The sequence below is a fragment of the Melanotaenia boesemani genome, chromosome 12, assembly GCF_017639745.1.
Source record: "Melanotaenia boesemani isolate fMelBoe1 chromosome 12, fMelBoe1.pri, whole genome shotgun sequence".
Taxonomy (NCBI): Eukaryota; Metazoa; Chordata; class Actinopteri; order Atheriniformes; family Melanotaeniidae; genus Melanotaenia; species Melanotaenia boesemani.
Window position 1 is genome coordinate 17,953,044 of NC_055693.1, and position 14,218 is coordinate 17,967,261.

The window sequence follows — 14,218 nt, forward strand, 5'->3', positions numbered from 1 at the left end:
GCAAAATAATAATAATATCACTATCAAGTTTTGCAAATACAACATCAATTCCAACAACAGTTAATTTTAAAATAAGCTATTATGGAACTTGTGTGCTATTTTTTTTATCATGCTAACCAGTCCAATGAAATATTGTGTTTGCTGTGTACGTTCTTCAAGTATTTAAGTAAAAAAAAAATAAGGGAACTGGGTGTGTAGATCTTGTAAACCAGCAGAGTTGAGGCACTGCTGGGTTTGATCCCTAAATTGTATATCATGTGAAAAAGAGAGGGGGGTTCTGAATGGCTATCAAGTGTACTGTGACCACACTGTTGTACAAGGAAAGAAATGTTAATCTGTTTCCTCCTTGGTTTTTACTGCATGAGGAATACAGTAGTATGTATCATAATGTGATATACATACATACATATATACACATATATATATATATATATATATATATATATATATATATATATATATATAAGATCATTAGAACTATACAAACTCGTTTGTTTGTTTTCTTATACACTTTGTTTTGTTTACACTTTTCAATAAACTGCTGCACCTATTTACAAGTTATGAAAAAAATGAAGGGTGGTTCAAGACTTTTGCACAGTAGTGTATCATAATGTTATTTCAAACAATTTAAGGGTAAAGGAAGGATGCATCAGATTACAGCTCTAATGCTGTAATTTCACTCTTCCTCCAAGCAGAAATTTGATTTAATAAATTGTTACCCCCCGCTGTAGTGTTTAAACCAACAGGCCAGGTCCCACAGATGAGACATTAACACATGCAAATGTGACATTTCTGCACACTTTTACAAACTCTCTGTATATCTTTGACGTCTCTGGATGCAGCTATGCCAAACAGCAGAAGGAAACCTGCAGCTCTGAATTAGATCCTCCTATTTAATTTCTCTGTTGAATTTAATGCCTGTCGTCAAGTAGTCTGGGGTCATTATTTACTGTGAGAAGGAGGGGAAAAAAAGACACCACATGAGGATGAGAGCAGGTCTGCAGTTACAATGCTCTCATTTAACATGGTGCATGGAAAGGGGGGTGGTGAGGCTGGAATTGTGGACCCCCATTTTGCCCTCTCTGTCCAATTGTTAGACCCAGGACAGTCCAGCAGTGAGTCATCGAAGCCCCACAAGCTGACAGAAGACTCTTCCCATCATCATTCATATAATGCTGCTTTGGCACAGACTCATGTAAGACAAGGCTTAACTCCAAGAGCTCCTGGCTTCTGTCCAAGTGCCTTATGGATGTCTGCCAGGGCAGAGGATATACCCTAATGTTTATAAAGTGCATATTGTTTGAATTGTTGGCTGTCATATGCAATTAAATACAAATGTAACCCAAAATATTTCACATGATTAGTATAAACTGCATTCTTGAGGTCAAAATCTGTCATTTACAATCAAGCTTTTTGAGTGATAACTGCCTTATTTTCCTGTCTTCCTTGAGATTCACTTTCTTTGTTGCTGTTCCAAAGTCACTTGTTTGAGTGGTCAATTACTATGTTTTTCTCCCTCACAGCCTCACAAAGTGAAATTGATGTTTTCACAGCTCCATCTTATGACAATGTTTGTGTGAATTATTCAGCCATCGCTTTTATCAACTAACAATAACTTGAAATACCCTAATGCAGAAATAGGAGCAATTCGATGAAACAAACTCCAACTCACTTTTCATCCTCAGTTTTCTTTCCTGTGAAAATAAAGCTTCATTCATCTCTGTAATGGATGCTGTATTGTAAAGGAAGCACACAATGCTCTCATTTACAGTAGCTACTGAGATATTTAATGTGCTTTATATTAGGAGTTACAGGGTTGAGTTTCACATGACTGCTCAGAGTCACTCTCTGGACGGCAAAGGCGGCACTCTGCCCTGGGTTTGCTCGGAGGAAACACCTGCACACAAAACTCTAGAGTCTATTTCTGCACTGATCAACTATTTCCAAGTAAAGAGGACTGTGAGCTTGATTAGAATTTTTAGCTCTGGATATCACTTGAACTCAACATCAGGGAAAGCTTGACGAAAGACAAACAGCAACAGTGTTTGATGGTAGTTTCTGCTGTGGAAAACAGGTTAAGGCTTTGGTTTGCAGCAGCCTGACTACTTTGTACCGTGTGAGAAAGTTTTCTCCCTCCATGCAGCCTGGATAAATTAGCCCCAGAGCCAAAGTGTGGCCAGCAGCTGGAGTGCAAGAGTCAGCTCTGGCAGTGGTGATAATCAACAGGGAGGATGTGGAGAGAGAAACCCTAAGGGAGGAGGGGGTTTAGAGGAGCTGGGGGGAAGTAAGGGGGGTCTGACTGTGATCTTACAGGCCCAATCAGAGCCCAAGTGGAGTTGAGGCCTCATGCAGTGTAACAGCACACCATCACTCTACATCCTGGACACAGAGCAGGTCTCCTCCCTAACCGGCTGCTTAACCCTTTTGCAGTGTGTGCGTCCATGTGTGTGTGTGTGCGTGCATGCATGTGTGTGTGAACATAGCTCCCCAGCCCTCATTCGCTCATCACTACACTAATCAGCCTCAGAGACAGCAGCTGCAGGGAGCCCCACTCCTAACCTGGGCTGGAGAGGCTGTTGTACTCAGTAAGAGGAGAGCAAATACAGAGCTTAGTGTTCTCAACAGGGACCACAGAGCATCCACATGTCCAAAACTGGCTGCCTCATTTATTCTAGCACATTCAGTCATCAGATAAATAAAATCAGCAGACACTGTGTCTTTTTATTTTGAGAGGGTGAATCTCTTACTTGAGTAACAAAAGTTGTTTGCAGCTTAAATTCATCCATGATTTTACAGCAGTAAAAAAGTACAGAAAGATCAAAAGCAAAAAATGTTACACCTGTTTGACCGTTTAACCCTAAGAAAGGTGTTGGATTTATATTATTGACTTTAAAAAGTAGATTTAGCTAGAATTTACACATATTCAACCAACAAACTCATGGGCCAAAAAAGTGATAATGTTAAAGATTAATAGATTCATTAATGAGATCTCAATGATTAACTTCTCTTATTCCACACAACTAAATAAATGAAAAAAATAATGAAAGACAGCGATGTGCTTAAGATAAACAAGTTGCATGTCAAAGTTTGAAATTGGTTGTAGTTTTATCACACTGTGGATTCATATGTTTAGCTATTCCTGTAACTCTTAGTAGATAAATTAGCACATTTTTATCTGTAAACTTGTTTAAATGTGCATTTCTTTGGTATTTTTAACTCTAATAACACTGGTCTTTAAGATTGAATAATTAAACTAAAACACAAAGAAAAATGGGAGTTTTACTCATTAAATTCATAAACCCACTTTCAAATGTATTCGCTTCAGTGTTTATGCTCTCCAAAGGTTTATAAGGTTTGTGCTGCATTCATTTAATAGATAAATAACATCTTATTATAGTCTGACGTCTTCCTAGACTTCAGGACCGTGTCCTGCATCTGCTTCAACTGCAAAAATGTAACTAACAAAATATTTTATTGATTTTTTTTACAGTAGACCTGAAAGCATCAGTAACTGCATCATTGTCTTTGGCCGTTAAAAACTCTCTAAGTGGAAGTAAAAACATTGATCTGGGCTACAGCTTTTTCAGTGCTCACTCAGGTCTGGTGATAAGAATAAAGAGAGTAACTGTTATTTAAATTATCCCCAGTTTCTTTGATCTAAAGAACCAAAAGTTGCTCAGTTTGATCTTCCAGCTGTAGAGTTGATCCTAAAGATTTTTAACCACATATAACTGGTTTTATGGGATGAATGGCAAGAGAGATTCTAGTACAACTAAGCATTTTATTTGATTTGCTTTGAGTACAAAGCCCAAATTAGTAGAGTAAAATGTATATTTCCTTGTTAAATGTAGACTTTCTGTATAAATGAAACTGCACATTAATGATGTATTTGTTATGTTTCTTTATTGCACAGTTTGAATTGCCTCAATAAATCAGTGTGAGTTTAAATAAAGGCCTGATGAATGATAAAGGAAATTAATGATGCACTGTATTTACTCCCTAAAAGTCCCTACAGTGCAGCAGCCGTATCCTCACTAAATCAGACTGCAGGTCAAACCAGCTCAGAGGTTGCACGCGACCAGCGGTTCATCAGCATGTGTGTGACACTCGGTCGTGATGAAGGGTGTGGAGGAACGTCCGGACAGGTAGGGTCAGAGCTGGGTCTGATTACACAGCTGCTGATCCTCCATAAAAACTCAGAGACAAACCAGCAGCCTTTTCCTGCTATAAAAGTTTAAATCCATTCATCTGTTAATAAAACAGACCAAAGATATTGTACAACAAATTGCTTTCTGGTCCAGTGCACACAAGAGTACTCCCAAAACTAACTCAGATTTGAGGGTGGCATTCTGTGGAGCAGTTAGCATATGTGTTACTGAGTAAAAGCAGCAACCATAAATGAATAACACACGTTCAGCCGTGCAAAGTGTAGCCCAAGAAGTATTTCTACCACAAATATGAGTAGATAGTAGGAGAGCTGATGCAACCTCTGAAGTTTGACATGACATGAAGCAACGATTTTATGTTGCCTGTCAAATATACAGGAAAAAAAAATCAATGCATCTTGACAGCGTTACATAAAGAGCCTTTGTATCCTGGTATTTCTTTTTTGCCTGTGTACTTTTGTCTGGGGTGCAGAGAGTCGCTCTTGAGGCCCAGAGGGAGCAGTGCTGGCGAGAACAATGTGGGAATCCGAGGAGGCAAACTGCACATGTTGTCTTTTCTCTGCAGTTTCTGCAGTGACTCCAAATACAGACTGCATCTTCACAGACCATTTCATACAGCAACACCATCCATCACAGCAGGCAGATTATAGAGAGCACCTTTGACACAAATCCTCAACTTGACCCCTGAGTTCTTCTAACATGGAGATACAAAACAAAGGATTAATGTTCAGTCACGATAGCATTGATATAGCACAATATTTTTCCGACTGTATTCAAATAATCAAATTTTGTTTATTCATTTTGTGGCTTTAAAAGGTCAGTTTTTTGTAATTTAACAGTGATACATTATATAAATGGCTAAATTGGAATTTAAATGCACAAATGCATCAAGCATTGATTCAACATACTCCAACTGAGTGAAGCATCTGCATACAATTAAGTGGAGCTACAGTTCACATTTGTAATTTCATGGGAATATCAGAAAACGTATGGGGAAACTGATCAAGTACTGAAAACAGCAGCACATATATCATAAGATAATGGCTGAAACTTTGTAGGTTAGAGGTGTTCTTGAGCAGAGGTGCCAGCCCAGGTGTCTGAGATTGCTGTGTCTGCGTGGGCCAGCAGCACTCCAGACTCCAGCCTGCAGAGCCTCAGCCACAGCTGAATGCAGCAGCCTCCCACTCTCCCTCTCACCCAGAAGAGGATCAGCGGTAGCTCCGAGCTGCCCGGGCTGGGAGGTGAACAAGTGGGTCTTTGAGGAGCCCTCTGCCAGTCAGAAGGAGAGCTCCAGGCCTCCAGCCCCTAGGGGTTAACCTCTCAGACTGCCAAGCAAAATACTGCAAGAGGCTCGCAATTACAGAGACAGTCAAAGGCCACACGCAATTTCCAGAGCTATTTACACAGTCAGAAGGCCCCCCTCCAGACCTGCCAAGAATAGGCAGAATTAAGATGGCAAAGAGAGGGAGGGTAGTCTTTTAAATACCTTCTGAGCTCTTGTGGCTTTAATCCATTCACAAAGCAACTGATGGCAGTCTGTCTGAAATACAGGAGCTATGCAGCATAAGACAGGATGCATCTACAAATGGATTGGTAAATTCATGAATTCATGTAAACAAAATGGGATCTTTGTGATCCATAAAGTGTTGTTAATTTCATTTTCGGAAAAAATAATACAAGCTAAAAAAAAGTCTTTGATAAATAATAAAAAGATAAAATGTTTACTTTTTATAAACTTTAGAAATAAAGTGCTTCACATGATATTATCATGAAAATAATAATCAATTTAAGGAAGTCCTGTAGGTGATTCTCAGTGTCACTGTTTTGCTTCTTTTTAATTGCTGGATTTTTTTCTACTTTGGTCTTTTTGTGTATTCATTGTGCTCCATCTAAAGTCTTCTTTTGGTTATTTTTTGTGTATTTATGTTTAATTTTGGTCTTTTACTTTTTTTATTTGGTCAGTTTTGTTCTTTTTTAACATCTATGGGTTCAGTTAATCCCTTGGTTTACATAATTTTGCATCTCATTTTGGTTGTTTTGTGTCTGTTTGGCATATATGTAGAATACATATGCTGCCACATGTGCAATCTAATACTGCAATCCTTCATGTTATCGGGGCATGTAAAATTATTAAAGTAAAATAAACTGAGGGGTAAATGACTTCTGTCACACACCCACAGTTTAAAAAATTAAAGGGAGACACTAATCTAATAAACCAAAGACTGCAGAAATGCTTTCCATGGTAAAACGGCATATCTTTGATGGTTCACTAATTGCTTGTGTCTCTCAGCATACATTCCTAATCTGTGGGTAATTTGTAAGGTCAAAGCTTGTAATGTAATTTTCAGCTTCCGGTTACCATCCCTGGGCCTTGTACATTAGCCAACAAGCCCACAAGATGCATAGGTCAGTGCATAGAGTGGTTGTGGAGTGAGTTTCTAAAACAGAAAAAAGAAAGCCCCTATCCCAGCAGGTTTGTGCAGGAACCCCCACTGCCCCACCCTCCCAGGAGACCCAAGCAGCCTCTAACCCACACAGCTGTTCTCCAGGTCTAGAGCCTCTCCAGAGCTCAGCAGTTCCTCCTGCTATTGGGCCCGCCTGCCTGGGGGGGCCACAGAGCTCTAATAATAACAACATCCAACATGCAGGTCCAGGGTCAGACTCAAACTGTGACCCTCCCCATCACAGCACCAGAACCTGGACAGGAGCCAGGACACAGAGCCGTGCTACAGCCTGGGAGAGGTGCACGGTGGGTGTGTGAGTTGCTGGAGCGTTCAGCTCTCCTTTCAGTTCCTGCTTAATGCTTCACCATTACCACCAGTCTGTGAGTGGAGGAGGAGATGGAGAAACTCCCTTATGGATATAGACGAGGAGGCAGACTTGAAAACATAGTAGCTAGATGTTAAATTATGAATGTTGCAACTGGAAAGTATCATGCCACTGAAAAGCTTTGGACTGGGAAAAGCAGCAACAGGGTGAAAGTCTTTGCTAGCTGCAGCTCATCCACACAGGCATCATTTCTTTTAACCAAAAACATAGCCGATAGGTTGTTTTTTGTTTAGTAAATTATTTTATTTATTTATTTATTTTCAATTACAAAGAACTGGAGATCTTTGTTATAAGAAAAAGAAAACAGGAATTCAGATACTTCTACTTGTGTGAAAACTGAACCAGCATGTTCCTGTTCAGCCCTGTGTTTGTTATGTTCAGATGTTCAGAGTACAAATACACAACTCCACCCCAGTCAGGTCTCACAGGTTGGCCAGCAGTGCACTCACAGTTTCTCACACGCTCTATTCAATGGGGAATACTTGGCCCTAATTAGTACTAAGAATCTGGCTAATGTCAGAGCGTCTCTCTGTGTGTGTGTGCAGCATTCCTATTTACTTAGTAAGTTTGGTTTTAGCTGGAACAAACACAGTGAAAGCTTTGCAGTGCTTCAGACCGAGGTCCTGAGAGAGCTGTGGGATCATTTTATGAGTGACATGCAGTATGTGTAATGTTATAATAGCTGTCTTACTATCAAATGACTGTTGCGTACAGTGAAGGTTTACAGAGCTTTCTTCATACTGCTGGAGGGTTCACACACCCCCACCAACATATTTATTACTATGTAGGTTTTTATTACACTATTCACCTTGAACACAGTTTAACTAGTTAAATTCAGTACTCTGCTGGGAAAAACTCCAGACATTCACATGGAAGCTACTTTGACTTCCATGTGACTAACAATAAAGCTGGATTTGGATTGATACTAGTATTTTGGGATTAATACTTTGGTTTCAACTTCTTTCTTTTCTGTGAGGCTAAAGGAGCCTAATGGAATAATATTTGAGATATTAAACAAATGGGAGACATTTAATTTGATGTTAAATGTCATTTAACGCGACTGTTTCTAAAAGAAAAATGATAAAATTTTAAAAACTGCTGTTCTCCAGTAATAAATACATGCAGATTTAATTCTAACAAACTCAGTTTATTCTTGAAATAAAAATGATTGTTTTCTTTATTTCCAATAAATCTTCAAACTCTGCTATTGGGTTTAAAATGTTTAACTAAATAATTAATTACTCGAAATTAATTGAAAGCAAAATGTATTTAGTTGTGAAAATGTTTACATATGTGGCACAATGAATGCATTCACTTTATAAGTCATGACACGCTCTAGAATGTGAATGCACACAAGCAGCTTTTATTATTATTTTTAAATGGCAGTGATATCAGAGTCTGTAATATTACCCCTATTGAATTGATATCCATTGATACAGGATTGCACACCACAAAATTTGACACCTACCTAAACATTGTTGCACTCCCTTTAACTAATACCCCCCTCCTCCTGCAGGAAAGCAGAGGACTCAACAGAAAGTGCTGACAAAGAGCTCCAAGAACCCAGCAAAGAGGCTGGGAGGACTATCTGAGCTTTAATGAGCTGGTCCCAGATTGTGGAACAACCTGCCTCAGCTTATCAGACAGGCCTCCTCCTTGCCTAATTTGTCTCTTCTTAAAACTCACCTCCTTTCCTTTTTCAAGCTCTTGAGTTGTTGAAATTTTGCTTCTGTTTTTATATTTTAACTTGTCTTGATTTGATTTTACTGTTTTGATTGATTTTTTTTCTCTGTGCTTTTATTCTCTGTACATCACTTTGGTCCACTGTGGTTGTTTTAAAGTGCTTTATAAATAAAGTTGTATTGGGTTGGATTTGATTGGATACTTAACTTACCACAGCAGATATCACAAGCAAAGACCACCATTTAAATTCAGTAGCACCCAATGCCACCCAAGCAAGACTCCAAGACTACCTAAGTAATCTTCATATAACTGTTGTCTATTTACCTCCAACCAAATCAATCATTTTTATAACCTGGTATTACTTAAATTGGACTTTTGTTCCTGTTTACATGTTTAGCTGCTATTTTTTATTATTATTATTATTTTACTGCTATTACTCTGTAAGTAAACATTTTTTCCTCCTTGAGTTTTGCCATAAATTACCCAACACTCTGGCTACATTCATCAAATCCTTAACAGTGCTTTACAAAGTGGTCCAAAATGTAAACACCCAGGTGAAATGAAGGTTGGGCAGCACTCACGCCATGAAGCTACAGTATAGCAGAAGACAGGCAGAGTTCAGTCCAGATGGCTTGATCTGAGCCCAGATCTCCAAGCTGACATGATTACACAGAGGCTTCCTGTCTCTTCAACCCTGATACCATCTCAGTCTGACTTCTTGCTCCCCTCCCATACGGCTCAGTCCCAACCTCAGATAGCAACAATTACAGCCTAATGGGGCAGTCTGAATTAGAAAACTACAGCGAGCAAAGCACATGTTCATCCAACTCCATAGCATGGCTCATTTAAGAGATTAATCCACAGCCTGGCCCCGCAGCACAAGAAATGCCAGTCTTTGGAAAAACAGCAGCTTAGTCAAGGAGGCCATTCATGTGCAGATCACAACATAAAGCCCACTGTTACTGTGGATTTTCTTTTTTACAGATACAATTAAATCCTCCATGCTGTGAATAATAGTGAAACATGAATGTTTCCTCCATTTCATAATTACTCTTAACTAATTCTTAGTTAAAACACACATGCTGGAAATTTGTCTTCAGTGGATTTTCCACCAACTTCCTGTTGGAAGTTGTTTAATGTCACATTTTAGGGACTACACATGGAGTAAATGAAAGCCAAATGCAACAGCAGGTTCCAGTCAGTGTGATTATATGTAGCAGGATGACTTTAAAAAGCTTGGGGTTATTTGCATTTGTTCAAGTCAATTAATTTAGCACAACAGAAAGAAGGGGGGGCAAAAACAATAGAAATGAATCCTTTCAAAAAGCTTCATCATCTTGAACGAGCTGTAAAGAAGGAAAAGATTATCATACAAGGATGCATCACTCTCAATAAAAATAAGTCTTGTCATGCAGCTGCTTACTCAATGTCAATCACAATAATAAAATCCAGTGCTTTGTCTGTACCCGCTGATGTCATCTGAATAGAAATATAGCTTAAGGAAGGCCCAGTTTGCAGTAAACCATGATCCCAATTCATTTAGCCTACAGAGGCTTAAACAACTAAAAAAAAATGAATTACCATGAACGTCATTTTTGTTGTGAGGATTAAAGATGCCTTGTGTGAACATCTAAATTCACTCCAGAGGGAACTTACTGAAACAAATGCTGCTTAAATCTGTACAGCTTGATAAGCCCTGTCATGTTTACGGTGAGATAAACCAGTTGACTGGACTCCAGGGAGTTTTCCTACCAAACTATCAACAGCACCACTTTCATCACGTCCTTCACATGAGCAAATTACCATATCAGCAGCAAGATCTGAAAGCAGTCCAAGAAACTACAATCTGCGCTTTCTGACGCACAATTAAAAGATGTCAAACTTGGTTTCTTTTACATTGTTTTGCTTCTGGCTGTCAGCACATCAAACATTATCTTAAAGAGGACTCATTTAGCAAAGAAAAGGGACTGGCCAGGTTCACTGACGGTGACGGGCAAAGTCAGTAGCCTGGGGGTAACCGAGGAGGACAAAAGAAATGGATACATGATAAGAAAAGCAGTGGTGGTGGTGGGAGGAGGTAGCGGTGGGGTACTCCAACTTTCCTGCCTGGCTCTCTCCTGGGAACCTGGGGCTAAGACACAGAAGCTCCTCCACACAGGTATCATATTCTTCAGGTCCTTCAGCTCAGCTGGGCTCCACTCCAAATTCTGTCTGCCACAGTGCAGAGATGTGGAGGCGCCATGAAGTAACAGTAGCACAAATGCCAACAGGTGAAACCAAATCTTCAAGTCAAGCTTGATACTGTTGTTGTCATTCCTCTGAAGAAGTGGCATTCTGCCTACTTTAATGTGAGTGACATGCAATTACCTGGATGACTAAACATCCTCAAACACAATTTGGAAAAGCCCAGACCTGCAAGCATTAATGCGCATTCCTACCTAACATGTGAAATAAAGATGTTAAAAAAACATAAAAAGGTAGCTTGACAGAGAGAATTTCCAGCTTTAATCAACCTCCCGCACCACTACTCTGATACAGGCAGAGTGGCGGTGTCCTTAGCTTAGCTTAGAGTCCACTGCTGGATGTACTGTAATAGCTTCAACTGCAGCAAGAAGTGCACCTTGTTTAAGTTTAAATCGAAGACAGCTTTGCTTATCTATTTGTTAATTTTTTATGTATATGCAGTAATATAGACCTTGCATTTCTGATTACCTTAAAATATCCTTAGTCACATTATCAGGAAAAGACATGTAATGCATCATGTCGTATCAAAATTTAAATAACAAATAGATAAAATGTAATCTATTTTTATCTGTTCATTTATTTCAATATGAGCATATGTTTATTAACTAAGCAATATTAACATTTCCTTTGGTCATCATAGTCGTTGTCATTGCCAGTATACTGAGACACTTCAGTCCTGAAGTCAAGGTTCACCAGTCTGTGAAACACCATGAGAGAAAATAGGTAAACAGTATAAGAAATCTGTCTGGATAATGTAAAATAGCAAAGAATGGGAGGGTTTCATTGCAATGTGGGATCAACATAAGAAATCTTTCAAGGACTCAGAAACACTTCCTAAAAATCACTGTCAATCAACAGTTTGATGCCGCATCCATAAATTATGGTAAAACTCTACAATACAAGGAAAACCAGAGCAGGTCCAAAGCATAAGTGACCTAAGTGGGCACTTGGGGCCCTCCGCCACCTGGGGGACCCCCTAATTAAGTTTGAAATGCCAAGATATCTCGATTAAAAAACAAATAAATAAAAACATCGATCATTTAAATAAATAAAAACACACAATAACTGTTTTGACTGGCTACACTTTAAAGCTATTTTGTGGTGGAAAATTGCATTTTTGGACACTTTTGTACCTCTGTTCCAAACTTTAAGTCGAAAGGTAATTAAACTAGTTAACTTGTTTACTTGTCTTGTTTGTTGAAGTTTTCTCTTACAGCTTGGGGTCTCGTAAAGGTATGGGCCAGCCCTGAGGAATATTATACATGTATAACAAGAGCCAGAAAAGCTCCCATCTTCTCTGGGCCCAGGCTCATTATTGTTAAAAGAAAAGGTGATGCAACACAGTGCAGGCATCAAATTCAAGATGAGCAAAACAAACACATTTTTTAGTATTAATAGTCTTCAATAGTTAGCAATAGTTGTTTTTTTTTATTTACTAATTTCAGTTAAATATGGGAAGCATTTTACTTATAAAGTACCTATGATGCCTCGTTTAATTACACATTGCAGCTTATTTGTTTTATGCAGAGAAATAGAGGCAGTTTAATGCTGAACCCTGCAAGAAAGTGAAATGCACATTTACCAGAAACTGTGAAACTTTTAAGTAAAACACAGACAGGTGAAACTGGACAGGGAAACTCAGGAGAGACTCAAGGTGTGAACATGGGGGAAATAATTAACCTTATGTAAACTCAAATGTGTGGTCTGAAGGGGCAAGCAGGCTTCAACAACCTTTTGACAACTACACAGGGGCCTGCAGCTCCTCCAAACAATGTTCTTGAACAGTAGTTTGTTTCCTTTGCCCACCAGTCATGTGAAGACCAGGACTGCTGCATGGCTGCTAGTGGGATTAAAGAGATAGCATCTAAACTAAACCCACTAAACAAAAATTACACCTCCTATTAGCAGGCTAGCCGACTAAGCTTGTGCTGTACAAAGGAAAATGTGCACTTGGTGCAGAAAAAGCAGAGAAAACTACAGTAAGATGAGTCCCCTCGTGGCCATGAGTGGATTCAATCAGCCCGAATTAGAGATGTGAAGGGTTCCAAGGTTTTGTCTTGTTTCAAGTGGAGAGGGGAAAATTTTAAATTGACCTGCAGCCTTCATTTAGTGACACGGCGCTAAAGTATTATAAAGTATGATGGGTATTCATCACTGTTATCTGCACAAGCGGGGGCAACACAGAAGCACAAAGGGTTTTCAATTGAACATCATAATACCCATTAATCTCAACACTCAACATTAGCACCAATCAGAAGTTGCATTAGCTGTGAGAGGATTCCTGAAAAATCCCAACACAAACTGGGATGTGAATTAATAAGCCCATTGTTGTCTACAGTGAAAACATTTCATATCTAATATGGATGTCTGCATATTTCATTCCTCATTTCATTTACAGGATATTTAAGTTGGCAGTTAGGTTTTACAGCTCTACCAGGAATGAGCTTTACCTTGCAATTTCATGTCATTAGTCATATTTAGTGTGATTACGGAGGATGTGAGGAAACCCACAAATGCCCAATACAACCTGTTATTGTCTCAAAGCTGAAAAAAACAAGTGTAGTAAAACAAGACAACAAGGAAGAATAGAGCAATAATTGAAAGAAGTGCATTGTTTGAAGACTAAAATAAATCTGATAAATCAAATAATGCTCACTTTTGGAATGTGATCATTGTGTTTTGAATTCCCTTAAATACTCAAACTACCTTATGCAGCAGTCTGAGAATAAAATACTCAAAATGTAGCAAGAGAAAATATAAAACAGAATAATACACCGTTTGCATGAATATAGTTTTAATTCAAGATGACAATACTTCACTTATCAGAAGAACAGGCATATTAATGACATGGGACTGCACCTAGATTTTCTTTTAGGAAAATCGATGTGCCTTTGAAAGTTTATATTTTAATCCTATATTCTTATATTCTACTAAATGCATATATGCAGTAGCTCACTGCACCTTACTAAACTTAAGTATGGTGTTGCATTGAGGAGAAAAGGCCATCACCTTAAGTTAATTAAATTAAAAATGTTAATCCTAGAGGGGAATTGCACTGTTGTAGTAGTTTGTGTGCTGACAATAATTAGTTTGAGGATAGTAATGCCTTGTTCCAAGGCTGATGGCTGCTGGTAGGAATGACTTCCCGTATCTTTCTTGCATTGTACTTGACGAAGCCTCTCACTGAACACACGGTTGTCTCACTGTGTTGTGTAATGAATGTGAAGAATCGTCCATTATTTTCAGAAGCTTGTGCAACATTTTTCCTGGACAATCAGCTTCAGCAGCACCAGTTA